The following is a 26695-nucleotide window of genomic DNA, read 5'->3' on the forward strand; positions in this document are numbered from 1 at the left end:
TGGCCTATCAGACGTCATTTAGCGCATGATGTGCTAAAAATATATGTTGCTGCTGTCACACACAATAGTCCTTAAAAGGACTTTTGGGTCTCTGAAAAGTTTTTTTTTGTATAAAAATCTTCCTATTTCACTCCCTACACTGTTTGTCCCTTCCTATGCACAGCTCTCCCTAACACTGAGCAATTCAGCTCAGGTTGCGCTACAAACATATATTGCTGCTGTCGCACAAAATAGTCCTTACAAGTACTTTTGGGTCTCTGAAACATTTTTCTACAAAATAAATATTCAATTACACTCCCTACACTCCCTTCCTATGCTCAGCTCTCCCTGACTGTCATGGTCTTACCTGCTTGCTGCTCTCCTTCGTTTGACATGTGCTGGCGGCCATCTTGGTTTCTGGGTTTCTTGTAGCCTTCCACCCTGCGGCTCCTCCTTCCCCTGGGAGGAGCTGGATGCCTAGCTCATATATATAGGAGGTCTGTGGCTTCAGTTCCTTGCTTGGTCCTCTTGTGTTCACATGCTTCTAAGACTGCTGCTGCTTCTGGTTCCTGATCCTGGCTTCGTCTGACTACCCTGCTGGTTCCTGATCCTGGCTTCGTCTGACTACCCTGCTGGTTCCTGATCCTGGCTTCGTCTGACTACCCTTCTGGTTCCTGACCTCTGGCTTCGCAAAGACTTTGCTCGGTTTCACCATCCGTTTGGACTTTTGCTTTACAGCTTTATTTTCAATAAAGCCTTCTATTTTCACTTATCTCTTGTTGTACGTCTGGTTCATGGTTCCGTGACATTAGGACCAAGCCATGAATTCTGACGGTACAGGGCCATCCTCGCTACCCACGCTGGTTGCCAGACTTGATCAGCAGGATCACCTGTTGGGTCGGTTCGCTGTGGCGTTGCAAACCCTGCTTGAACGCACGGCTCATTTCGCTCCCGTTGCCGATGGGTCGGTTGTCGCTCCTGGGCTCGCTCCTACTGCCGCTCCGGTTGTTGCGCCAGAGTCTACCCCGACACCTGTTGTTGCGCCTGTGGTGTTTCGGGGTATGACCGGTTCTGCCCCTCTTCCACAGCGCTTTGGGGGAGAGCCAACTCAGTGCCGAGGTTTCCTTAACCAGGTGGGCATTTTTTTCGAGTTGCTGCCACATGCCTTTCCTACTGAGAGATCAAAGGTGGGCTTCTTGATCTCGCTGCTCTCGGACAAGGCCTTGGCCTGGGCCAGCCCTTTATGGGAGAACAATAATCCGGTGGTTGCCGAGTTTTCCGGTTTTGTTGCTTCTCTTCGGAAGGTATTCGATGTGCCGGCTCGTGCTGCCTCTGCTGCGAAGCTCCTTATGTCCATCAGACAGGGTTCACGATCCGTAGCTGAATACGCCATTGAGTTTCGTACCCTGGCAGCAGAGGTGGGCTGGAATAATGAGGCTCTGGTCGCTGCTTTCTCTCATGGTCTCTCGGATGCCTTGAAGGATGAGGTTGCAGCTAAGGACCTACCAGTTGAGCTCGAGAGTCTTATTTCTTTCCTGATTTTGATTGACACCAGACTCAGGGAGAGACCTTCCTTTAAGGAGAACCTGCGGAGGTCTTCTAATAGATTGGTGCCTACGTTTGCTGTCCCACCCGTGCCTCCCTCTCCTCCTACGCCTCCTGGGGATGACTTGTCTGGGGGTGAACCCATGCAGCTGGGGTTTGCTCGCCTGTCCGAGGGGGAGAGGGCACTCCGGAGACGCGAGGGCCGATGCATGTACTGTGGTCTCGGTGGGCATTTTCGGTTGGCATGTCCGAACCGTCCGGGAAACGCTCGTACCCTGAGATCCTGTCGGGGGCAGATCTTGGGTGGAGTCTCCTCGTCCCCGGTTTCCCGTGTTGACAAACCACTGATCACTGTTGTCCTCTCCTGGGTCGGGGGCTCGGTGACGACCCAGGCGTTGGTGGACTCTGGTGCTGGTGGTTTGTTCATTGATAGTGTGTTCGCTGCCGCCAATTCCATTCCTCTGCAGGCTCGAGGTTCCCCACTGGCTCTTGAGGCGATAGACGGCAGACCCCTTCTGCCGCCACACGTGACTCATGAGACCCTTCCAGTGGGGATAGCCATTGGTGCCGTTCACAGAGAGTCGGTCTGCCTCCAGGTTATTTCGTCTCCACACTACTCGGTGGTCTTGGGGTACCCCTGGCTCCAGAAGCATAATCCGACTTTCGATTGGAGATCGGTCGAGATCCTCTCGTGGTCACCGCAGTGTGGGGCTAGTTGCATCCATGGGTCTGTCAAGTTGCTGTGTACTTCCTCGGACTCTCTGTTGCCTCCTGAATACGAGGAGTACCGGGAGGTATTCGATAAGGTGCGCGCGGTTGCCCTACCTCCGCACCGCCCATACGATTGTGCCATAGAGTTACAATCTGGTGCCGTTCCTCCTCGTGGCAAAGTCTATCCACTGTCGGTAGCGGAGAATGAGGCCATGGAGGAGTACGTGAGGGAGGCGCTTTCACGCGGACACATTCGCAAATCTTCGTCCCCGGCAGGGGCTGGATTTTTCTTTGTGAAAAAGAAGGGCGGTGAGTTGAGGCCTGGCATCGATTACAGGGGTCTCAATCGCATCACGATCAAGAACGCTTACCCGATACCCTTGATTTCCGAGCTGTTCGATCGCCTTAAAGGGGCCACGGTCTTTACCAAACTCGACCTGAGGGCGGCATATAACCTGGTAAGGATCAAGGCGGGCGATAAGTGGAAGACCACGTTTAACACCAGGACCGGTCATTACGAATCCTTGGTTATGCCCTTTGGGTTGTGCAATGCGCCCGCAGTCTTTCAGGAATTCATCAACGATGTTTTCCGTGACCTGTTGCAGCAGTGTGTGGTAGTCTATTTGGATGACATCTTGGTATATTCTGAATCCATGGAGGCCCACATTCTGGATGTCAGACGAGTGTTGCAACGGTTACGAGAGAACAAGCTGTTCGGTAAGCTTGAGAAATGCGAATTTCACCGATCCCAGGTAACCTTCTTAGGTTACATCATTTCCGCTGAGGGGTTCTCCATGGATCCTGAGAAGGTTTCGGCTGTCTTACAGTGGCCCCAGCCCAGTGGTCTTCGTTCCCTGCAGCGCTTTTTGGGCTTCGCCAATTATTATCGGAAGTTCATCAGGGACTTTTCCATGCTGGCCAAGCCTCTCACGGATCTGACCAGGAAGGGCAGTAATTCCCAGGTCTGGCCGCTCGAGGCCATCCGAGCTTTTGAGGCCCTAAAGTCCGCCTTTGTGTCGGCTCCGATTCTGTCGCATCCCAACCCTGGGTTGCCCTTTGTCCTCGAGGTGGACGCGTCTGAGACGGGAGTAGGCGCCCTTCTGTCTCAGCGTAGAACACCAGAGGGTCCTCTGCTTCCTTGTGGGTTTTACTCCCGGAAACTGTCTTCCGCGGAGTGCAACTATCAGATTGGTGACAGGGAGTTATTGGCCATCGTGCAGGCCCTTAAAGAATGGAGGCACTTGCTCGAGGGTTCGGTGGTTCCGGTTCTCATCCTGACGGACCACAAGAATCTGACCTACCTTTCTGAGGCCAAGAGATTGACACCACGTCAGGCCAGATGGGCTCTGTTCTTGTCACGTTTTAATTACGTGGTCTCCTACCTACCCGGTTCCAAGAACATCAGGGCGGATGCCTTATCACGGCAGTACTCCGAGCTGTCCAGGGAGGAGTCGATTCCGACTTCGGTCATACCTCCGAATCAGATCCTGGCCGCCATTCGCACCAGCCTGACCTCTCCCCTGGGTGAGCAGATTTTGGCGGCTCAATCTGGTGCTCCCTCTGGGAGACCCAACGGCAGATGTTTTGTGCCTGAGGAGTTGCGCACTCGGTTGTTGCGAACCTACCATAACTCCAAGACCGCGGGGCATCCTGGAAAGAATCAGCTGTCCTGGGCTGTTTCACGTCTGTTCTGGTGGCCTTCCCTACGTTCCGACATCGCCGCATATGTTGCGGCATGCTCCGTTTGTGCCCATAGTAAGTCCCCTCGGCACCTTCCGTTGGGCCTTCTGCAACCCATAGCCACCGGGGAGCGCCCATGGTCACACCTGGGGATGGATTTCATTGTGGACCTCCCTGCATCCCGAGGCCATACGGTCATTCTCATGATTGTGGATCGGTTTTCCAAAATGTGCCACTGTGTTCCTCTCAAGAAGTTACCCTCTGCACAAGAGTTGGCCACGATTTTTGCCAGGGAGGTCTTCCAGTTGCACGGTTTGCCTAAGGAGATTGTGTCGGATCGGGGGAGTCAGTTTGTGTCCAGGTTCTGGCGCGCCTTTTGCTCCCAGTTGGGGATTCATCTCTCCTTCTCCTCGGCCTACCACCCTCAGTCCAATGGGGCCGCAGAACGATCCAATCAGGCCTTGGAGCAATTCCTTCGTTGCTATGTCTCCGATCACCAAGACAATTGGGTTGACCTCCTGCCTTGGGCTGAGTTTGCCAGGAACACGGCGGTGAACTCTTCCTCTGGGACGTCTCCCTTCATGGCCAATTATGGGTTCCAACCTGCCGTGTTACCGGAGGTATTCTCTCCCCAGGATATTCCGGCCGTGGAGGATCACCTTTCCGTCCTACGTGCTTCTTGGGTACAGATCCAGAAGTCCCTTGAGGTCTCTGCGCAGCGCCAGAGACTCCAGGCTGATCGCAGACGAGCGCCTGCTCCTTCCTACCAGGTCGGAGACCGTGTATGGTTGTCCACCCGCAACCTCAACCTTCGAGTGCCCACTCCCAAGCTGGCGCCTCGCTTTGTTGGTCCCTTCCGAGTGTTTCGCAGGGTAAACCCGGTAGCCTATGCCCTTGCGCTTCCTCCTGGCATGCGGATCTCCAACGTGTTTCATGTCTCCCTGTTGAAGCCTCTGGTGTGTAATCGTTTCACTTCCTCGGTTCCTCGGCCTCGTCCGGTCCAAGTGGGCAATCGTGAGGAATATGAGGTGAGCAATATCCTGGACTCACGCCTGGTCCGCGGTCGGTTGCAGTTTTTGGTCCATTGGCGTGGTTATGGTCCAGAGGAGCGTTCCTGGGTTCCCTCCGCTGATGTCCATGCTCCTGCCTTGCTCCGAGCCTTCCATGCATGCTTCCCTCAGAAACCGTTTTGTGCTCCGCGGAGGAGGGGCTCTTGAGGGGGAGGTACTGTCATGGTCTTACCTGCTTGCTGCTCTCCTTCGTTTGACATGTGCTGGCGGCCATCTTGGTTTCTGGGTTTCTTGTAGCCTTCCACCCTGCGGCTCCTCCTTCCCCTGGGAGGAGCTGGATGCCTAGCTCATATATATAGGAGGTCTGTGGCTTCAGTTCCTTGCTTGGTCCTCTTGTGTTCACATGCTTCTAAGACTGCTGCTGCTTCTGGTTCCTGATCCTGGCTTCGTCTGACTACCCTGCTGGTTCCTGATCCTGGCTTCGTCTGACTACCCTGCTGGTTCCTGATCCTGGCTTCGTCTGACTACCCTGCTGGTTCCTGATCCTGGCTTCGTCTGACTACCCTTCTGGTTCCTGACCTCTGGCTTCGCAAAGACTCTGCTTGGTTTCACCATCCGTTTGGACTTTTGCTTTACAGCTTTATTTTCAATAAAGCCTTCTATTTTCACTTATCTCTTGTTGTACGTCTGGTTCATGGTTCCGTGACACTGACTACGAATGAGCTGAACATGCGTCATGACGCGTTCCGGCCAGCCAATAACTGTAATACAAGTAGCCAACATGGCTACTGGCATTACAGTGAGGGCAGTACTTACCCGCATGTTTATTGGCTGTGTAGCAGCCAAGAAACATGCGGGGAGGATACTCGAGCATGGCGCTCGAGCACATGTGGTACTCAGCCGAGTACCACCATGTGCTGAGCATCGAGATGCTCGAGCCGAACAGGTGTTCAGCCGAGCATACTAGATCATCACTAGTTGCTATGGATGTTGCTAAGCTCAGACAAAGACATTGCAGGCTTCTCATTGGCCCACAAGCAAGAAGGGAGGTTACTGATGAAAAAAAAATCTAGAATATTCGAAATTACAAATATATCACTATATTCTAAATATTCGCGAATTCTCAAAGTGGCAATATTCACGATTAAGATGAGAACGCCGAAAGTGCGCACAGACAGACTGAACTTTCTGCAGTAGCTCTGACTTATTGGGGTAATTTTTCAGGAACCTCTGCACAACCAAATTCAGCACATGCCTCGCCAAAGGCTCTGATTGCACAGAGTGCAAACCACTCACGTTTTGTCGTCAGCACATTGTCTGAAGAACTGCCACGCCAGGGAACTCTTTGGAGATGGCTGTGTGCTCATACCTGGGTGCAGTGGGCAGTAGCAGGCGTACTGGCTCAGGGACGGACTCTTTTGCTGTGCGGCTGGTGCTGTGTGACCACCACCTCCTCTTCGGAACTGCACATGTCACACGCATGACCTTGATTCCATCCTGCACATCATCTTCCACCCACTCTTCAGCCCTGCCCTCCTTGCCATTCTGCACATTGCAGAAATCCGCCGCAGTTGGCACCTGTGTTTCGTCATCATCAGAGATGTGCTGCGGTGGTCCTCCCATGTCCACATCCTGAAACATAAGTGGTTTGGCATCAGTGCACTCAATATCTTCCACTTCTAGGGAAGGGCTATGTGGACGGCCCTCGGAAAACCTGCCAGCAGAGTCATCAAAAAGCATAAGAGACTGCTGCTTGACTTGGGACTCAGACTGCTTGGCTGATTTGCTAGGGGGTGAGGTAAAAGACAGATGCCCATGGGATGCAGGTGCCAATTCTGCGATTTCAGCAGGGGACCAGGTGGGAGACAATGTAAAGTAACTGGGGGCACTGTCAGCCACCCAATCTACTTGTTCTAGCCTCAACTTTCTTACACCGGTATTCAGGCCTACAAAATAACGCTGAACGTTCTGTCGCCTGTGTGCACCTGAGAAAGGTGTTTCATTTGGATGTGTAGATGGCACAGATCGACCACGTCCTCTCCCTGCAACAGGAGCTCCACCAACCCCAACAGCACCATGACCAGGGCCATGTCCCTTATTTGATGCTCTCCTCATTTTTGAGGACACCCACTTAACTAACAGACAGATTAACTATATTATTTTCCCTGTCTTGTATGCAGTGCAGGTGTACTTCACGCAATAAATGGGTATATGACGTGCACCTAACTAACAGACGGATTAACTATTATTTTTGTGTGTCAGGGGTACAAAGTACAATGTTGCATTGGACCCACAAAAAAATTTGCTGTAGGTCACCCACAAAATTAACAGCCAGATTTATGATTAGCTTTCTGTGTCAGGGGTGCAAAGATGGTGTATTGCACCCAAAAAAAAAAAATCGCACTAACACTGTTACTCACTTCAGATGCCTGCTTTCTGTCCCTTCACTACTGAGAGCTGGTCGGCGGTACTTATATAGAGGCTGGGTCACATGATGCACTGGCCAATCACAGCCATGCCATTAGTAGGCATGGCTGTGATGGCTTCTAAGGGCACCCAGCTTAAAAGCTTGTTGAAAGGCTGCAGGGCAGCCAATCAACAAGATTTGTTAAATGCCCGAACACCGAACTCGAACCCAAACTATTATGGCAAAGTTCGGGTTTGGGTCCAGGTACCAAAAATCGTCAAGTTCGGGTTCGCTCAACACTAATTACAAAGTTTCTTATACTTACAGTACCTGTACAGTAGATCCATGCAAAGTTTGTTAAAACAACAGTGACCATTTAAGTGTTGTTGTACTTCGTATGATTAAATTAGTAAATTTATTTGGTTAAACTAGCTGTATCTGAGTATTGATCAGTAATCTTTAGAAAGTAGCATGCAAAAGAAAAACAAACATTTTAACCACTGAGAGTGGTGTTGTGGGTGTGAATCTAGTGTGTATAATGAAAAGACTTGACATGGGACTACTCCTGAGAGCTTTATCTAAGTGGTCTGGTCTTCACCCTTTAACCCCTCTACAGGCATTTGGATACCATTGTAGGCAAAATCTCTTTTTTCTAGACTGCTGACCAACAGGGTTCAACAGACACCAGAGTGAAGCACTGAGGAATCAGGCAAAACCATAGTGAGGGACAAGCTGAAGTCAGAGCAGACAGAGTTTGTGTAATGCAAAAGTCAATTCAAGGGTCAGGGAGGCAGTTCATGCTCAGAAAAGGGATCAGGCAGAGGTCAAGTCAGGCAGTAAAGGGTCAGAAGTCAGGGAAATGTCAGTACAATGGAGTTTGAACAAGAAAAGTAGTGCACCTTTGCAGGAAACTAGAAAATTAGTGAATGCTGTAAAAACAAAATACATAAAAACAGTGCAGAACAGCAATTTTTGGTCACCTCACAAAAAGCGTAATAGCATTTAAAAAGTTGTATGTAACCCAAAAAAGTCACCTCATTCCTCATAAAAATATTTGCCAGAAAAATTAAAATTATGGTGATGCATAAACATATTTTTTTTCAAAAATAATTGAAAAGTGGTAAAACTTATAATATATATAAATATATATATAGCATCTTTGCAATCATACTGAACAGTCATTTTTCCCCACACGGTCTACACCGCAATTACACATACCAAAAAAGCAGTGAGTATCCCAAAATAAAAGCAAGGATATTGGAAACTTATTTTTCAAAAAATAAGACCTTACACAGCTCAATTGAGAGAAAAATAAACATACAGCGGCTCTTTTATTAAGACCAGTGATTTACACGTCATGAAATGAGACCCATCATTCTCAGAAAATGGCTGTACTGGCACCCCAGTGGCTGTCTTGAAAGAACTGAAATTTAAATTTAGAAAATTGCAAATTTTAGAATTTATAAAGTATGATGTGTGAAAAAAACAATCTCAGAATCACTTGGATAAGTAAGAGAATTCCAAAGTTATTGCTAGACACTGTAAAACGTGTCAGATTTGCAAAAATAGCCAGAATCAGGAAGGTGAAAAATGGCAAGGTCTTGAAGGGGTTAATGTAAAGTAAAACCTAGTTTAGCATATCAGTGGAGCAAATAGACTTAGTAACTGCCTAAGATGAAAATATGATTAAATTGCAGCATAAAATAGTACATACCATTCTGCAACTAAAATATAGTAAATTGCTAGTCATGGAAAAAGGCACCTGTCAGCAGTGATAATTACATTTTGATTAGTATCTTTTCCAAATATAGGAAAGATTATTTTTGTAAATCAGTTTTAACAGATGTAGGATATTACAGAATCTGTTTACATATGACAGCATGAAATTAGTGCCATTTTGAATGTTTTAAGCTAATTCAGGTGTAATGACAGTTCTGGTATAAGACATTCCCATTATAAACATAGGTATTGTGTTATCAATGACCATAATTAAAACAAAGAAATTCAAAATTCAAGTTTATTGTTCCCCCTTGGAAATACATACACGCTCAGGCAAGTATGTTTATGGGTGAGTTAGGAGAGAGAGCTGTCGGCTGAAGGAGCATTGACATATGGTGCATGGACACCATTAGTGCTGTTCACTAGAAGATATAAGGATTTTGGATGCTAGATACATTATATAAAACATTGTCACCTTTGGAATGTATTGTGTTATCCAATCATCTTATGTTATATATTACTTGATTTCACAAGAAAGGGAGGATGTTAGAAGTTATACATGTTAACATGATATGATTCAAGAGAGAAAAGAATACCGAGATAATAGCCGCACATCTAAAAAAGTATCAAATTTATTATGGACAACAGACACAACAAGAAATAATTAAAAACATTGTATACAATGAATCTGGGCCATGTGCGCTAATCATATACACATGCCCTCCTGATTTACCACAACACCATAAACATTCCCCCACACATACAAATAGATAGAGAAGTAAAGTGCATGTAATCCATCAACAATAAAATTATTGGAGAGCTGTAATACTTATCATTAAAGATGACGTAGTGGAGGTATGCGTGGTGGTCAGGAAACAAGCCCAACGCGTATCGCCAGGCTCTGCTGCCTTCCTCAGTGGTGCCTGTTCCTGAATGCCACAGTAGATCCTTATGTATGCATGTAATAATTACTAATAAAATCAAAATCACCAGGTCTTTGCAAGGTCCAACTTGCATCCACAACATATATCCACCCAAAGGTATTCCTCTACATTGTTCTATATTTTTGCGGCATAGGTGGTGGAACCACTGTGTCAACCAACAGGTTGACTTTGGGCTAATCCTAACAGCATTAAACTATCAGTTCCCTCTCTCTCCCCACTCTTTAACCCCTATACAGGGACCTGGACTTTGCTGCAGGAGAGCCAACAGGTCAGTACTAGTGTTGATCACGAATATTCGAATTTCAAATTTTTATCGCAAATATAGGTACTTCGAAAATTCGCCAAAAATTCGAATATACACTGCGTGCAGAATTATTAGGCAAATGAGTATTTTGACCACATCATCCTCTTTATGCATGTTGTCTTACTCCAAGCTGTATAGGCTCGAAAGCCTACTACCAATTAAGCATATTAGGTGATGTGCATCTCTGTAATGAGAAGGGGTGTGGTCTAATGACATCAACACCCTATATTAGGTGTGCATAATTATTAGGCAACTTCCTTTCCTTTGGCAAAATGGGTCAAAAGAAGGACTTGACAGGCTCAGAAAAGTCAAAAATAGTGAGATATCTTGCAGAGGGATGCAGCACTCTTAAAATTGCAAAGCTTCTGAAGCGTGATCATCGAACAATCAAGCGTTTCATTCAAAATAGTCAACAGGGTCGCAAGAAGCGTGTGGAAAAACCAAGGCGCAAAATAACTGCCCATGAACTGAGAAAAGTCAAGCGTGCAGCTGCCAAGATGCCACTTGCCACCAGTTTGGCCATATTTCAGAGCTGCAACATCACTGGAGTGCCCAAAAGCACAAGGTGTGCAATACTCAGAGACATGGCCAAGGTAAGAAAGGCTGAAAGACGACCACCACTGAACAAGACACACAAGCTGAAACGTCAAGACTGATTTTTCTAAGGTTTTATGGACTGATGAAATGAGAGTGAGTCTTGATGGGCCAGATGGATGGGCCCGTTGCTGGATTGGTAAAGGGCAGAGAGCTCCAGTCCGACTCAGACGCCAGCAAGGTGGAGGTGGAGTACTGGTTTGGGCTGGTATCATCAAAGATGAGCTTGTGGGGCCTTTTCGGGTTGAGGATGGAGTCAAGCTCAACTCCCAGTCCTACTGCCAGTTTCTGCAAGACACCTTCTTCAAGCAGTGGTACAGGAAGAAGTATGCATCCTTCAAGAAAAACATGATTTTCATGCAGGACAATGCTCCATCACACGCGTCCAAGTACTCCACAGCGTGGCTGGCAAGAAAGGGTATAAAAGAAGAAACTCTAATGACATGGCCTCCTTGTTCACCTGATCTGAACCCCATTGAGAACCTGTGGTCCATCATCAAATGTGAGATTTACAAGGAGGGAAAACAGTACACCTCTCTGAACAGTGTCTGGGAGGCTGTGGTTGCTGCTGCAAGCAATGTTGATGGTGAACAGATCAAAACACTGACAGAATCCATGGATGGCAGGCTTTTGAGTGTCCTTGCAAAGAAAGGTGGCTATATTGGTCACTGATTTGTTTTTGTTTTGTTTTTGAATGTCAGAAATGTCTATTTGTGAATGTTGAGATGTTATATTGGTTTCACTGGTAAAAATAAATAATTGAAATGGGTATATATTTGTTTTTTGTTAAGTTGCCTAATAATTATGCACAGTAATAGTCACCTGCACAAACAGATATCCCCCTAAAATAGCTAAAACTAAAAAAAAACTAAAAACTACTTCCAAAAATATTCAGCTTTGATATTAATGAGTTTTTTGGGTTCATTGAGAACATGGTTGTTGTTCAATAATAAAATTAATCCTCAAAAATACAACTTGCCTAATAATTCTGCACTCCCTGTAGTTATATATTCGAAATTTCGAATATTCAAATTTTTTTTGATTATTTTTTTTTTTGATTATTTTTTTTTTATCAGTACACATGATTGTGGGCCAATAAGAAGGCTGCAATATACTTGACTTTAGGAGTAGTAGTGTTTGCGAATTTTGCTCTATATTCGTTTTTTTAATATTCGCTATATTCTTGTTTTAGAATATTACTAATATTCGAAAAAACTAAATTATAGCAATATAGAGAATATTCGAAAAAAATCGAATAGAGCAATTTAGCTAATATAGTGATATAATCTTCTTTGTCTAATAGTTGTAAGTTGAAAAATTCGCAATAAAAAATTAGAATTCCGAAAATTTGAATTCCGAAAATTCGCATATTACACAATCATTACCTTTCCGAATTTTTGAGTAAAAAAAAAAAATCGTGAATTTTCGAATTTGCAACGAATATTCTAAAATATCGCAAATTCGAATATGACCCCTGCCGCTCATCACTAGTCAGTACCACCAGAAGTAATCTCTGTGGGGTTGAATGCTAACCCACATGGTTCAGAGACACCAGTGTGGAGCACCAAGAGATCAGGCAAAACCATACTTAGGGAAAGGTTAAGGTCAGGCAGAATATTAATTTGGATAAACCATCCAAGATTGAGGCAGGCAGCAAAGGTTCTATACAGTGATCAGGCATAGATCAGGTCAGGCAGTGGATGGTCTATACATGGGGAGACAAATGGAACAACTGCGGGAACAAGCAGCGGGAGATCGGCGGGTCCAAGCTACCGGAGAAGACAGGCAAGGGTGAGTGGAATGTTGCTAATGCCCACCCAGGAGAGTGGAGCAGCAGCAGAAACAGGCTACTGACAAAGCATTGCATCTCTATCCTTTAATGCTTGGGCTAAATTGAAACCTCTCTAACATTTTTTTTTATTACCAACACCATTCTCCTTGATGTCACTATCATTCAGCTTGCTTTCACACAGTTAATGTTTGGTCAGTGTTTGATCTACCAGTGATTGTGAGCTAAAACCAGAGATAAGGTATAATGGAAAGATTTGCACCCGTTCAGTTTTTTTGACCCTCACCTTGTTTTAGCTCACAATTAATGAAGAAAATCAATGATCAGACACTGACCAAACACTTAGGCCCCTTTCACACGGCCGAGTATTCCGCGCGGATGCGATGCGTGAGGTGAACGCATTGCACCTGCACTGAATACCGACCCATTCACTTCTATGGGGCTGTTCACATGAGCGGTGATTTTCACCCATCACTTGTGCGTTGCGTGAAAATCGCAGCATGCTCTATATTCTGCGTTTTTCACGCAATGCAGGCCCCATATAAGTGAATGGGGTTGCGTGAAAACCGCAAGCATCCGCAAGCAAGTGCGGATGCGGTGCAATTTTCACGCATGGTTGCTAGGAGACAATCAGGATGGAGGCCCGATCATTATTATTTTCCCTTATAACATGGTTATAAGGGAAAATAATAGCATTCTGAATACAGAATGCATAGTAAAACAGCGCTGGAGGGGTTAAAAAAAATAATAATAATTTAACTCACCTTAGTCCACTTGATCGCGTAGCCCAGCATCTCCTTCTGTCTCCTTTGTTGAACAGGACCTGTGGTGAGCATTAATTACAGGAACAGGACCTTTGATGACGTCACTCCGGTCATCACATGGTACGTCACATGATCTTTTACCATGGTGATGGATCATGTGATGACCGGAGTGACGTCATCAAAGGTCCTGTTCCTGTAATTAATGCTCACCACAGGTACTGTTCAACAAAGGAGACAGAAGGAGATGCCGGGCTACGCGATCAAGTGGACTAAGGTGAGTTAAATTATTATTATTTTTTTAACCCCTCCAGCGCTGTTTTACTATGCATTCTGTATTCAGAATGCTATTATTTTCCCTTATAACCATGTTATAAGGGAAAATAATACAATCTACAGAACACCGATCCCAAACCCAAACTTCTTTGAAGAAGTTTGGGTTTGGGTACCAAACATGCACAATTTTTCTCACGCGAGTGCAAAACGCATTACAATGTTTTGCACTCGTGCGGAAAAATCGCGGGTGTTCCCGCAATGCACCCGCACATTTTCCCGCAACGCCCGTGTGAAAGAGGCCTAACTGTGGGAACAAGGCCTTACTTTTTGTCACGAGTTGGAGGTCCCAGGAGAGACCACCGCGTCGTCAAGCAATAAACGGAAATCGGGTACAGACACATAAGAGTTTATTGCACAAACAAAAACATGGGAGGCAGCACAGACAAAACATGAGCTCTATGTACCGTCAGCACAGTGGGAGAAAACCCCCACTGCGCCACTGTCTAGTAATACTCCAGAGGGGCGTGACTAAGCAACTCCTGGTTTTCACTAGAGCCCTAGATGGTAGGGTTAGACTTTGCAGCAGGAAGTTGCCAGGGTCCACTCTGGAGCGTGAACTAGACAGTGACAGCAGGAACGAATGGACAACAGGTACCAGAAGGTACCGACGGCACATAGGCAAACATAACAGACAGGTAAATATAAAACAGGGCAACTAATAACACAAGCAGAAGTTCACGCAAGGGAGCAGGAGTGGCAATGAGCAGAGAAGGACTTGCTCCACCAGTAGTAAACTGCATGGCCTTGTCATGCCACTCTGCTGCAAAGGCTTGCTGAACACAGACATATGAATAAACACAAAGTAACTAAAACATAACTGGCAGAACAGAAAACAGAAAGACAGGAAAGAGGACGGGAGAGAACGTAAATGAACAAGTAGGGAAACCCACAGAGCACAGGCAGACAGACACGGATCCCATGGGTCAGCAGCATGGGAGAGAGAGTACAAACCAGGAGCAGGACAAGACAACACACACCAGGAGAGCTGACACAGAACTGAGGAAACCTCAGCCTTATATACAGGTTCCATGGGTGCAGCAGCGAGACCACACCCATGGAGCAGACAGAGGATTAACTCCTAATAGGCACACAGGGGAGTTAACCCATAAAGAACCACAAATGACACAGGAACGGAACTTCAGCGAGGAGTGCCGAACAAGCAATGACGGAAGGTCACAGCCAGAGATAGTGGCTGTGACACTTTTCTATGCGTGATCCCTATCAAAAATATAACTGTAATAAACTTACCTGCCTGGGCTCCAGCGATGCCACCTTGTAACTAGGGATGAGCGAACCCGAACTGTATAGTTCGGGTTCGTACCGAATTTTGGGGTGTCCGTGACACGAACCCGAACCCGAACATTTTCGTAAAAGTCCGGGTTCGGGTTCGGTGTTCGGCGCTTTCTTGGCGCTTTTTGAAAGGCTGCAAAGCAGCCAATCAACAAGCGTCATACTACTTGCCCCAAGAGGCCATCACAGCCTTGCCTACTATTGGCATGGCTGTGATTGGCCAGTGCAGCATGTGACCCAGCCTCTATATAAGCTTGGGTCACGTTGCGCTGCACGTCACTCTGCTGATTGAAGCATAGGGAGAGGTTGCAGCTGCGACGTTAGGGCGAGATTAGGCAGATTAACTCCTCCAAAAGACTTCATTCTGTGATCGATCTGCAGCTGTGGATCATTGAAGTGCTAATATTGACTTGCTCACTTTTTTGAGGCTGCCCAGAGCGTTTTTAGATCACTTTTTTTCTGGGGTGATCGGCGGCCATTTTGTGACTTGTGGTGCGCCAGCACAAGCTATCACCAAGTGTATTTAACCATCAATAGTGTGGTTATTTTGTGCTATATCCTACATCAGCTGCAGGCTGAGCCTGTGTCACCGAAGTGCATTTAACCATCAACAGTCTGGTTATTTTTTGGCCATATACTACATCAGCTGCAGGCTGAGCCTGTGTCACCGAAGTGCATTTAACCATCAACAGTCTGATTATTTTTTGGCCATATACTACATCTGGTGCAGGCTGAGCCTGTGTCACCCAAGTGCATTTAACCATCAACAGTGTGGTTATTTTTTGGCCATATACTACATCAGGGGCAAGTTGAGCCTGTCACCCAGCGCCTAAAAAATAGACCTGACATTTCTATTCAACCAAATCTGTACTGTTTTAGCTGGTCAAGTTATTTGTAGTGACCGTAAAAGCACATTTTTTTTCTGTGTTGAAAAACTATTCCCAAATTTGCCATTCTCAAAATAACTAGTTTGTGGTATTTGAGGCCTACTTGAAATCTATCCCAAAAAGGATATCTTACATTGAAGGTGCTGATAGTGCCATTCAGAAAAACCTAAGACACATGCTACCGTGCTGATAGAAGTCTGATTCTGTGATTAAACCTATACCTGTCACACAGCGCAAAAAAAAACAGGCCTCACATTTCTATTCAACCAAATCTGTACTGTTTTAGCTGGTCAAGTTATTTGTAGTGACCGTAAAAGCACATTTTTTTTTCTGGGTTGAAAAACTATTCCCAAGTTTGCCATTCTCAAAATAACTAGTTTCTGGTATTTGAGGCCTACTTGAAATCTATCCCAAAAAGGATATCTTACATTGAAGGTGCTGATAGTGCCATTCAGAAAAACCTAAGACACACGCTACCGTGCAGATAGAAGTCTGATTCTGTGATTAAACCTATACCTGTCACACAGCGCAAAAAAAAACAGGCCTCACATTTCTATTCAACCAAATCTGTACTGTTTTAGCTGGTCAATTTATTTGTAGTGACCGTAAAAGCACATTTTTTTTTCTGTGTTGAAAAACTATTCCCAAATTTGCCATTCTCAAAATTGTGGTGAACGGGAACAATGAGGAAAACATCTAATAAGGGACGCGGACGTGGACATGGTCGTGGTGGTGTTAGTGGACCCTCTGGTGCTGGGAGAGGACGTGGCCGTTCTGCCACAGCCACACGTCCTAGTGAACCAACTACCTCAGGTCCCAGTAGCCAGCAGAATTTACAGCGATATTTGGTGGGGCCCAATGCCGTTCTAAGGATGGTAAGGCCTGAGCAGGTACAGGCATTAGTCAATTGGGTGGCCGACAGTGGATCCAGCACGTGCACATTATCTCCCACCCAGTCTTCTGCAGAAAGCGCACAGATGGCGCATGCAAACCAAGCCCATCGGTCTGTCACATCACCCCCATGCATATCAGGGAAACTGTCTGATCCTCAAGTTATGCAGCAGTCTCTTATGCTGTTTGAAGACTCTGCTGCCAGGGTTTCCCAAGGGCATCCACCTAGCCCTTCCCCAGGGGTGGAAGAGATAGAATGCACTAACGCACAACCACTTATTTTTCCTGATGATGAGGACATGGGAATACCACCTCAGCACGTCTCTGATGATGACGAAACACAGGTGCCAACTGCTGCGTCTTTCTGCAGTGTGCAGACTGAACAGGAGGTCAGGGATCAAGACTGGGTGGAAGACGATGCAGGGGACGATGAGGTCCTAGACCCCACATGGAATGAAGGTCGTGCCACTGACTTTCACAGTTCGGAGGAAGAGGCAGTGGTGAGACCGAGCTAACAGCGTAGCAAAAGAGGGTGCAGTGGGCAAAATCAGAACACCCGCCGCCAAGAGACTCCGCCTGCTACTGACCGCCGCCATCTGGGACCGAGCACCCCAAAGGCAGTTTCAAGGAGTTCCCTGGCATGGCACTTCTTCAAACAATGTGCTGACGACACGACCCGAGTGGTTTGCACGCTGTGCCATCAGAGCCTGAAGCGAGGCATTAACGTTCTGAACCTTAGCACAACCTGCATGACCAGGCACCTGCATGCAAAGCATGAACTGCAGTGGAGTAAACACCTTAAAAACAAGGAAGTCACTCAGGCTCCCCCTGCTACCTCTTCTGCTGCTGCCGCCTCGGCCTCTTCTGCTGCTGCCGCCGCCTCGGCCTCTTCTGCTGCTGCTGCTGCCGCCTCGGCCTCTTCCTCTGCCTCTGGAGGAACGTTGGCACCTGCCGCCCAGCAAACATGGGATGTACCACCAACACCACCACCTGCGTCACCGAGCATCTCAACCATGTCACACGGCAGCGTTCAGCTCTCCATCTCACAAACATTTGAGAGAAAGTGTAAATTCCCACCTAGCCACCCTCGATCCCTGGCCCTGAATGCCAGCATTTCTAAACTACTGGCCTATGAAATGCTGTCATTTAGGCTGGTGGACACACACAGCTTCAAACAGCTCATGTCACTTGCTGTCCCACAGTATGTTGTTCCCAGCCGCCACTACTTCTCCAAGAGAGCCGTGCCTTCCGTGCACAAGCAAGTGTCCGATAAAATCAAGTGTGCACTGCGCAACGCCATCTGTGGCAAGGTCCACCTAACCACAGATACGTGGACCAGTAAGCACGGCCAGGGACGCTATATCTCCCTAACTGCACACTGGGTAAATGTAGTGGCGGCTGGGCCCCAGGAGGAGAGCTGTTTGGCGCACGTCCTTCCGCCGCCAAGGATCGCAGGGCAACATTCTTTGCCTCCTGTCTCTTCCTCCTCCTCTTCTTCCACCTGCTCATCCAATCAGCCACACACCTTCACCACCAACTTCAGCACAGCCCGGGGTAAACGTCAGCAGGCCATTCTGAAACTCATATGTTTGGGGGACAGGCCCCACACCGCGCAGGAGTTCTGGCGGGGTATAGAACAACAGACCGACGAGTGGTTGCTGCCGGTGAGCCTCAAGCCCGGCCTGGTGGTGTGCGATAATGGGCGAAATCTCGTTGCAGCTCTGGGACTAGCCGGTTTGACGCACATCCCTTGCCTGGCGCATGTGCTGAATTTGGTGGTGCAGAAGTTCATTCGCAACTACTCCGACAAGTCAGAGCTGCTGCATAAAGTGCGGGCCGTCTGTTCGCGCTTCCGGCGTTCACACCCTGCCGCTGCTCGCCTGTCTGCGCTACAGCTTAACTTCGGCCTTCCCGCTCACCGCCTCATATGCGACGTACCCACCAGGTGGAACTCCACCTTGCATATGCTGGACAGACTGTGCGAGCAGCAGCAGGCCATAGTGGAGTTTCAGCTGCAGCACGCACGGGTCAGTCGCACTGCGGATCAGACACACTTCACCACCAATGACTGGGCCTCCATGCGAGACCTGTGTGCCCTGTTGCGTTGTTTCGAGTACTCCACCAACATGGCCAGTGGCGATGACGCCGTTATCAGCGTTACAATACCACTTCTATGTCTCCTTGAGAAAACACTTAGGGCGATGATGGAAGAGGAGGTGGCCCAGGAGGAAGAGGGGTCATTTTTAGCACTTTCAGGCCAGTCTCTTCGAAGTGACTCAGAGGGAGGTTTTTTGCAACACCAGAGGCCAGGTACAAATGTGGCCAGACAGGGCCCACTACTGGAGGACGAGGAGGACGAGGATGAGGAGGAGGTGGAGGAGGTGGAGGAGGATGAGGATAAAGCATGTTCACAGTGGGGTGGTACCCAAAGCAGCTCGGGCCCATCACTGGTGCGTGGCTGGGGGGAAACACATGAGCGACTACATGCTGCAGTGCCTGCGCAATGACAGCAGAGTTGCCCACATTTTAACGTGTGCGGACTACTGGGTTGCCACCCTGCTGGATCCCCGGTACAAAGACAATGTGCTCACCTTACTTCCTACACTGGAGCGTGATAGGAAGATGCGCGAGTACAAGCGCACGTTGGTAGACGCGCTACTGAGAGCATTCCCAAATGTCACAGGGGAACCAGTGGAAGCCCAAGGCGAAGGCAGAGGAGGAGCAAGAGGTCGCCAACGCAGCTGTGTCACGGCCAGCTCCTCTGAGGGCAGGGTTAGCATGGCAGAGATGTGGAAAAGTTTTGTCTCCACGCCACAACTAACTGCACCACCACCTGATACGGAACGTGTTAGCAGGAGGCAACATTTCACTAACATGGTGGAACAGTACCTGTGCACACCCCTCCACTTACTGACTGATGGTTCGGCCCCATTCAACTTCTGGGTCTCCAAATTGTCCACGTGGCCAGAGCTAGCCTTTTATGCCTTGGAGGTGCTGGCCTGCCCGCCTGTCTACAGCCAATGTGAACAAGCTGACGTTCATAAAAATGAACCAGGCATGGATCCCACAGGACCTGTCCATCCCTTGTGCAGATTAGACATTAATTACCTCCCCTTAACAATATATTATTGTACTCCAGGGCACTTCCTCATTCAATCCTATTTTTATTTTCATTTTACCATTATATTGCGGGGCAACCCAAAGTTGAATGAACCTCTCCTCTGTCTGGGTGCGGGGGCCTAAATGTGTGACAGTGGCCTGTTCCAGTGGTGGGTGACGTGAAGCCTGATTCTCTGCTATGACATGAAGACTGATTCTGAGCTGACATGAAGCCACATTCTCTGTTACGGGACCTCTCTCCTCTGCCTGGGTGCCTGGGCCTAAATATGTGACAGTGGCCTCTTCCAGTGGTGGGTGACGTGAAGCCTGATTCTCTGCTAAGACATGAAGACTGATTCTGTGCTGACATGAAGCCTGAATCTCTGTTATGGGACCTCTCTCCTCTGTCTGGGTGCCGGGGCCTAAATATGTGACAGTGGCCTGTTCCAGTGGTGGGTGACGTGAAGCCTGATTCTCTGCTAAGACATGAAGACTGATTCTCTGCTGACATGAAGCCTGGATCTCTGTTATGGGACCTCTCTCCTCTGTCTGGATGCCTGGGCCTAAATATGTGACAGTGGCCTCTTCCAGTGGTGGGTGACGTGAAGCCTGATTCTCTGCTATGACATGAAGACTGATTCTGTGCTGACATGAAGCCAGATTCTCTGTTACGGGACCTCTCTCCTCTGCCTGGGTGCCTGGGCCTAAATATGTGACAGTGGCCTCTTCCAGTGGTGGGTGACGTGAAGCCTGATTCTCTGCTATGACATGAAGACTGATTCTGTGCTGACATGAAGCCTGAATCTCCGTTACGGGACCTCTCTCCTCTGCCTGGGTGCCTGGGCCTAAATGTGTGACAGTGGCCTCTTCCAGTGGTGGGTGACGTGAAGCCTGATTCTCTTCTATGACATGAAGACTGATTCTGTGCTGACATGAAGCCAGATTCTCTGTTACGGGACCTCTCTCCTCTGCCTGTGTGCCTCGGCCTAAATATGTGACAGTGGCCTCTTCCAGTGGTGGGTGACGTGAAGCCTGATTCTCTGCTATGACATGAAGACTGATTCTCTGCTGACATGAAGCCTGAATCTCTGTTATGGGACCTCTCTCCTCTGCCTGGGTGCCTGGGCCTAAATATGTGACAGTGGCCTCTTCCAGTGGTGGGTGACGTGAAGCCTGATTCTCTGCTATGACATGAAGACTGATTTTGTGCTGACATGAAGCCTGAATCTCTGTTATGGGACCTCTCTCCTCTGTCTGGGTGCCGGGGCCTAAATATGTGACAGTGGCCTGTTCCAGTGGCGGGTGACGTGAAGCCTGATTCTCTGCTATGACATGAAGACTGATTCTCTGCTGACATGAAGCCTGAATCTCTGTTATGGGACCTCTCTCCTCTGCCTGGGTGCCTGGGCCTAAATATGTGACAGTGGCCTGTTCCAGTGGTGGGTGACGTGAAGCCTGATTCTCTGCTATGACATGAAGACTGATTCTCTGCTGACATGAAGCCTGAATCTCTGTTATGGGACCTCTCTCCTCTGCCTGGGTGCCTGGGCCTAAATATGTGACAGTGGCCTCTTCCAGTGGTGGGTGACGTGAAGCCTGATTCTCTGCTATGACATGAAGACTGATTCTGTGCTGACATGAAGCCTGAATCTCTGTTACGGGACCTCTCTCCTCTGCCTGGGTGCCTGGGCCTAAATGTGTGACAGTGGCCTCTTTTAGTGGTGGGTGACGTGAAGCCTGATTCTCTGCTATGACATGAAGACTGATTCTGTGCTGACATGAAGCCAGATTCTCTGTTACGGGACCTCTCTCCTCTGCCTGGGTGCCTGAGCCTAAATATGTGACAGTGGCCTCTTCCAGTGGTGGGTGACGTGAAGCCTGTTTCTCTGCTATGACATGAAGACTGATTCTGTGCTGACATGAAGCCTGAATCTCTTTTACGGGACCTCTCTCCTCTGCCTGGGTGCCTGGGCCTAAATGTGTGACAGTGGCCTCTTCCAGTGGTGGGTGACGTGAAGCCTGATTCTCTGCTATGACATGAAGACTGATTCTGTGCTGACATGAAGCCTGAATCTCTGTTATGGGACCTCTCCCCTCTGTCTGGGTGCCGGGGCCTAAATATGTGACAGTGGCCTGTTCCAGTGGTGGGTGACGTGAAGCCTGATTCTCTGCTATGACATGAAGACTGATTCTCTGCTGACATGAAGCCTGAATCTCTGTTATGGGACCTCTCTCCTCTGCCTGGGTGCCTGGGCCTAAATATGTGACAGTGGCCTTTTCCAGTGGTGGGTGATGTGAAGCCTGATTCTCTGCTATGACATGAAGACTGATTCTCTGCTGACATGAAGCCTGAATCTCTGTTATGGGACCTCTCTCCTCTGCCTGGGTGCCTGGGCCTAAATATGTGACAGTGGCCTGTTCCAGTGGTGGGTGACGTGAAGCCTGATTCTCTGCTATGACATGAAGACTGATTCTGTGCTGACATGAAGCCTGAATCTCTGTTACGGGACCTCTCTCCTCTGCCTGTGTGCCTGGGCCTAAATGTGTGACAGTGGCCTCTTCCAGTGGTGGGTGACGTGAAGCCTGATTCTCTGCTATGACATGAAGACTGATTCTGTGCTGACATGAAGCCATATTCTCTGTTACGGGACCTCTCACCTCTTTCTGGGTGCCGGGGCCTAAATATGTGACAGTGGCCTGTTCCAGTGGTGGGTGACGTGAAGCCTGATTCTCTGCTATGACATGAAGACTGATTCTCTGCTGACATGAAGCCAGATTCTCTGCTATGGCATGAAGAGACTGATTCTTTGCTGACAGGAAGCCAGATTCTCTGCTATGGCATGAAGAGACTGATTCTCTGCTGACATGAAGCCCGATTCTCTGCTATGGGACCTCTGTCCAATTGATATTGGTTAATTTTTTTTAATTTTATTTTTATTTTAATTCATTTCCCTATCCACATTTGTTTGCAGGGGATTTACCTACATGTTGCTGCCTTTTGCAGCCCTCTAGCTCTTTTCTGGGCTGTTTTACAGCCTTTTTAGTGCCGAAAAGTTCGGGTCCCCATTGACTTCAATGGGGTTCGGGTTCGGGACGAAGTTCGGGTCGGGTTCGCATCCCGAACCCGAACATTTCCGGGAAGTTCGGCCGAACTTCTCGAACCCGAACATCCAGGTGTTCGCTCAACTCTAGTCCCTATCACTAAATATACTGCCTCACTTTGGACTTATTTAAGCCTACAATATTCAGGGCAGTGTAGGAACCAGCTACAAACGTACTCTGCTCTGCCCTTAAAAAAAAAACACATAATTTTTCAATAGGGACAACTGTGGCATGTCACCCCCCTCATATTTATCTTAGAACAGATGCTGACGCTCATGCTGCAAGGGACAACGGCAGAAGAAGAACAGCTAATGCATACAGCAAACAGCCTATCTACTAGTGATGAGCGGCATAGGCAATATTAAAATTTGCGATATTTAGCATAATTTTGGCCGAATATTAGCCATAAATTAGCAAATTCGAGAATTTGGGATCTCCAGTCATTGTTTACCTGATTGCAAAAATCGGCAATGTAATATATTCACAATAAATTTGCGATAAATTCACTATTAGAATATTAAATACTATTCGCGAATACGAATATATAGCACTATATTCTAAATATTCGCAAATTCTCGAAGCATTACAAACAAGATGGTGTGGTGTGTTTTGAAACACGCTGTTTCTTAACGCAGGCAAACATGCATGTCAGTATCACTCTGACATTATTTGCTATTGGTGTCATTGCAGCCAAGAGGTTAGGAAGGAGGGATATAAAATGCAAAAATATATAAAATATTAACAAAAAGACAGTCCTAGAAGACTAGAGGGTGTTACATACCAATTTCCAGGAAAACTGTAGAAACTTTAGTTTCGGTAGAATCGATTCAGGTCCGAACCGAAATTGTTGAAAAATGTGGCAAACCTGATACGAACAGAATCTCAAAATGTTTGCTCATCTCTAGTTTAGCTACTTTATTTTTAAGTCTATCATTAAATTTTTTTATTAATGTGTAGGTTAAGTGATTAGGAATTTTAGTAAAATACTTTATTAGGCAATGTTTTAATTTTTGAAACTTAAACTTAAAAAGCTTTTTACTAAGTTGTCCCTTAGCAGCAATCCATAAATGATTTTTACATAGGAAAATTGAACAGTACAGTACTGTACATTGATGACGCTCCCATCGCAAACTTACCTCTAGCCTCCCTTCCTACAGCTATGGATTTAACTGATATATAACTCAAAAATATTCAACTAAAAAACATCTCCTGCATCCGCGCTTTCATTAACTTTGAATCTGCGAAAATGCTTGTACATGCCCTCATCATCTCCCGCCTCGACTACTGCAACACTCTCCTCTGTGGCCTTCCATCTAGCACTCTTGCACCCCTCCAATCTATCCTCAACTCTGCTGCCCGACTAATTCACCTCTCACCCTATTACTCCTCTGCCTCTCCCCTCTGCCAATCCCTTCACTGGCTCCCCATTGCCCAGCAAATTCATTTCAAAGTACTAACAAATACATACAAGGCCATCCATAACCTGTCCCCTTCCTACATCTCTGAGCTACTTTCCCGATACATCCCCATATGCACTCTCCGGTCCTCACAAGACCTCCTTCTCTCCTCTCCTCTTATCACTTCTTCCCACAATCGCCTCCAAGATTTCTCCCGTGCATCCCCCATACTCTGGAACTCGCTACCCTAACATATCAGACTCTCACCTACAGTGGAATCCTACAAAAGAAACCTGAAAACCCACCTCTTCAGACAAGCCTACAACCATTGACCTTGCTGCCTCTATACCGCCATGACCAACTTGACCCGCACCTACTGTGTCCTTCTCCCATACCATGTAGATTGTAAGCCCTCACGGGCAGGGCCCTCTCTCCTTCTGTACCAGTTTGTAACTCGTTTTGCTTATGATTAGTGCAATTGTCTCTATTATGTATGTATACCTCTTCTCATATGTACAGCGCTATGGAATGAATGGCGCTTTAATAATAAATAATAATAATACATTCCCTTCTCCCTTATCTCCCTGACATCTTCACAGAACACAAGGTTTGTCTAAACAAAACCAGGGAAGCATAACAACTTCACTCAGAAAATGTCTTACCCATCATAAACACTTCACAGCATTTGAGATGTCCTCAGAGCCTTGGTCCTGTTGGAGCCATTCAAAAGGTTAGGTAGAGGATACCATGACCAGCAGTAGGGGCCATGTAGGGGCCATGTATCAAATCATACAGATGAAGGGCTCTGCAAGAAGGGGTACTAACCTCTCCTTAGTTGATATGCATGTGTGCAGAATATTATGACGAGTTAGATGAAAATAATTTGACATTGCTATGAAAATATATCTCAGTGGACAGATTCTAAGCCAAGCACTGATTTAATAAAACTTGGTCGTAAAAGGCCAGTAGTATACAGACTAGCCTCAGTCCTGGCATCCCTGGCAGTGTGGCTGCAGACCTTTTTAAGGTGTATATATGTCACTGTAGCAAGTTGTCATTTCTTTGGGGGAAAACTAATTTAATTAACTGGTCGACTTTCCTTTTACCACTAGGCAACCAGACAAAGTTTTGTTTATTTTATCCCTTTTATTTTCAAATTGTCATTTATGCATTATATTTGTGTGTCCATAATTTTTATTTTTTTTTTCCATTTACATAGCTGTATGAGGGCTTGATTTTTGCGGTACAAGTTAGTACAACGCTTTATAGTTGCATATAATGTAGTTGGAAGCAGAAGAAATATTCCAAATTGGGTGGAATTATAAAGAAAACACAATTCCACCACAGTTTTATGGGGTTTATTTTTACAATGTATCCATTGTGATAAACTGACCTGTTGTTTTCATTCTCCAGGTCAGTACAATTACAACAGTACCACATATGTATATATTTTTTTTGTGTTTTAATACTGGGGGAAAAAAAATAATAATTTTGAAATACAAATAACTTATATATACAAAGCTGTGTGAGGGTTCATTTTTCAGTACTCTGTATTGATACCAAATGGCATTACATTTTTTTTGTGGGGAATCGTCCATATTGACTTTTTTTTCTGTTTTGCCTTTTTCTGTATGGGATAAATATTTTTATATTTTAATAGTACTGGTTTTTAATAGTTTTCACACATGGTGATGCCCATGATGTTTATTTTTTTAATTGTTTATGTATTTTTATTTTGGGAAAAGGGAGAGTGATTTGAATTTTTCCCCTCAGGAACTATAACAAGCAATCATTAGATTTCTATGGAGCCCTGCGACAGACAGGGGCTCCATAGGAACTAAGGTGCAGCAGACTCAGATAATTCAGGAGGACAAGGCTGCTGCACACTCCGTCTGGCTCCTCTGATCCTCGCTCACGGTTTTTATCCTCACTGATGCTGTGGTCAAATTTGACAATGACATCTGAGGGCTTAAATGTATGTGATCAACGTTATTGCCCCAGGGGTCTGCTGTTTAAAAACGCGAGTACAGCGGGCGCCATATAAAGTCCCGGCCATCAACATATATAGTCGTAAGGTGGTCGGGGACAAGTTAAGTAAGAAAACATAAAATAAATGTTCTTTGTACAGATTAATTACTGATAATAATTGAAGGTTTTAAATTAACTATGATATAGCATATTGCATTATAAATGCATGTAAAAAAATACTAAAATCCATTACTGTTTATACTGCATTTATTTTCTGTTCAA

The sequence above is a fragment of the Bufo bufo genome, chromosome 5, assembly GCF_905171765.1.
Source record: "Bufo bufo chromosome 5, aBufBuf1.1, whole genome shotgun sequence".
In the NCBI taxonomy this organism is placed as follows: Eukaryota; Metazoa; Chordata; class Amphibia; order Anura; family Bufonidae; genus Bufo; species Bufo bufo.